Source organism: Chrysemys picta, chromosome 1, assembly GCF_011386835.1.
Source record: "Chrysemys picta bellii isolate R12L10 chromosome 1, ASM1138683v2, whole genome shotgun sequence".
NCBI lineage: Eukaryota > Metazoa > Chordata > Testudines > Emydidae > Chrysemys > Chrysemys picta.
Genome location: NC_088791.1, coordinates 318,072,459 through 318,075,464, shown reverse-complemented (window position 1 = coordinate 318,075,464; position 3,006 = coordinate 318,072,459).

Sequence of the window (3,006 nt, the reverse complement as noted above, 5' to 3'; positions counted from 1 at the left end):
TGTCAAGCTGGGCCTTAAAAACCTCTAAGGATGGAGATTCCATCACCTCCCTAGGTAACCCATTCCAGTGCTTCACCACCCTCCTAGTAAAATAGTGTTTCCTAATATCCAACCTTGACCTCCCCTACTGCAACTTGAGACCATTACTTCTTGTTCTGTCATCTGCTACCACTGAGAACAGCTTAGCTCCATCTTCCTTGGAACTGCTCTTCAGGTAGTTGAAGGCTGCTATCAAATACCCCCTCACTCTTCTCTTCTGCAGACTAAATAAGCCCAGTTCCCTCAGCCTCTCCTCGTAAGTCACATGCCCCACCCTCCTAATCATTTTCGTTGCCCTCCACTGGACTCCCTCCAATTTGTCCACATCACTTCTGTAGTGGGGGAACCAAAACTGGACGTAATACTCCAGCTGTGGCCTCACCAATGCCGAATAGAGGGGAATAATCATTTCCCTTGATCTGCTGGCAATGCTCCTACTAATACAGCCCAATATGTCATTGGTCTTCTTGGCAATGAGGGCACACTGCTGCCTCATATCCAGCTTCTGATCCACTGTAATCCCCAGGTCCTTTTCTGCAGAACTGCTGCTTAGCCAGTCTGTCCCCAGCCTGTAGCAGTGCATAAGATTCTTCCTTCCTAAGTGCAGGACTCTGCACTTGTCCTTGTTGAACCTCATCAGATTTATTTTGGTCCAATCCTCCAATTTGTCTAGGTCACTCTGGACCTTATCCCTAACCACCAGCATATCTACCTCTCCCCCCAGTTTAGTGTCATCCGCGAACTTACTGAGGGTGCAAGTAATCCCATCATCTGGATCATTGATAAAGATGTTGAACAAAACCGACCCCAGGACCAACCCCTGGGGCATTCTGCTTGATACTGGCTGCCAACTAGACATCGAGCCGTTGATCACTACCTGTTGATCCAGACAATCTAGCTTTCTATCCACTTTATAATCCATTCATCCAATCCATATTTTTTAACTTGCTGGCAAGAATACAGTGGGAGACCATATCAAAAGCTTTCCTAAAGTCAAGATATATTACATTCACCGCTTTCCCATATCCACAGAGCCTGTTATCTCATCATAGAAGGCAATCACGTTGGTCAGGCATGACTTGCCCTTGGTGAATCCATGTTGACAGTTCCTGATCACCTTCCTCTCCTCCAAGTGCTTCAAAATGGATTCCTTGAGGACCTACTTCGTGGTTTCGCCAGGGACTGAAATGAAGCTGACCGGTCTGTAGATCCCCAGGTTCTCTTTCTTCCCTTTTTTAAATATGGGCACTATATTTGCCTTTTTCCAATTGTCCGGGACCTCCCCTGATCGCCACAAATTTTCAAAGATAATGGCCAATGGCTCTGCAATCACATCAGCCAACTCCTTCAGCACCCTCAGATGAATTAGATCTGGACCCATGGTCTTGTGCATGTCCAGCTTTTCTAAATGGTCCTTAACCTGTTCTTTCATCACTGAGGGCTGCTCACCTCCTCCCCATACTGTGTTGCCCAGTGCAGCAGTCTGGGAGCTGACCTTGTCTGTGAAGACCGAGGCAAAAAAAGCATAGAGTACTTCAGCTTTTTCCATATCATCTGTCACTGTGTTGCCTTCCCCATTCAGTAAGGGTACTACACTTTCCCTGACCTTCTTCTTGTTGCTAACATACTTGTAGAAACCCTTCTTGTTACCCTTTACATCCCTTGCTAGCTGCAACTCCAATTGTGCCTTTGCCTTCCTGATTACACTCCTGCATGCTCTAGCAATATTTTTATACTCCTCCCTAGTTATCTGTCCAAATTTCCACTTCTTGTAAGCTTACTTTTTGAGTTTAAGCTCACCGAAGATTTCACTGTTAAGCCAAACTGATCGCCTGCCATATTTACTATTCTTTCTGCACGTCGGGATGGTTTGTTCCTACACCCTCAATAAGGCTTCTTTAAAATACAGCCAGCTCTCCTGGACTCTTTGCCCCCTCAGATTAGCTGCTGCTTCCCCAGCAGCTCCTTACAGGTGGCTGGATTCCTTTAAAGAATGATTTTCTATTGGAAAAGTTATTTTTGATACAAACAACAAGAATAGTAAATGTGCTGTGAGGACAGGGAATGGTTTTGAACACAGAAATTGCCATTGCATTGACAGTTTTGTAAAGCAAACCTGAGCTGTCCAAATTTACAAAACTAAAATCCCTGTCTTTTAACTTGGATTTGAGGGAGGAAAAAGAAACCTTTATGACCCTTTCAGGAGTTAAAGCTCCTACTGATGGGCTACTAGCTGGATTACCTTTTTCAATCCTGTGTCAATGTTGAGCTCCTGCTCTCCATTAGCCTCTCAAGCGATGGAGAGTTTAACTTTGCAGCACTCATGGAAAGGTTTTTTTTTCCCTTCTCCTTCTTTTAAACTGAATTCAATGTTTGGGAAGTGCCAGATTGACAGCCTTAGAGACTGAACAGCAGCAACTGTTCTGTTCAAAGTGGTGGAAGATTGAGTCATTATATTTTAGACTGCTGCGGCAGTGCAAACTTGCCCGTAATCTTCCCTTAATGTGGCTGAACCCTGCCTTGGAGGGAATCATTGGCTTCTCTGCTGAGGCTGCCAATTGTGATGACCATAGTGGTGGTTTTGTGATGTGAACACCTGTCTCTTGCAAACAGGTCTTTGACAACCAACTCATTTCACATACTGTGAACAGCAATCAGAGGATAATGACTTTTGAACACTGCTAAACACAGCTGCATTCAAACCAGTGATTTCTAAGTGAAAGGTTCGATATCCCATTACTGATTGCCTGAGCCATCAGCCCCACTTCAGTGAGGTTTGCTCCTTTGCTTACTGTGATATTCAACCATCTCCCTATTGTAAAGCAAAAGGAAAGTGTCAAAAATATATACCTGCTAAAAACAAATCCCCCAAGTCAGGTGGCTACTTAAACACAAATTTCAGAGTCTAAAGGGCAGAACATGATGCAGAATATGTATCCCTTAAGCCAAACAGGATAAGGATAGGAC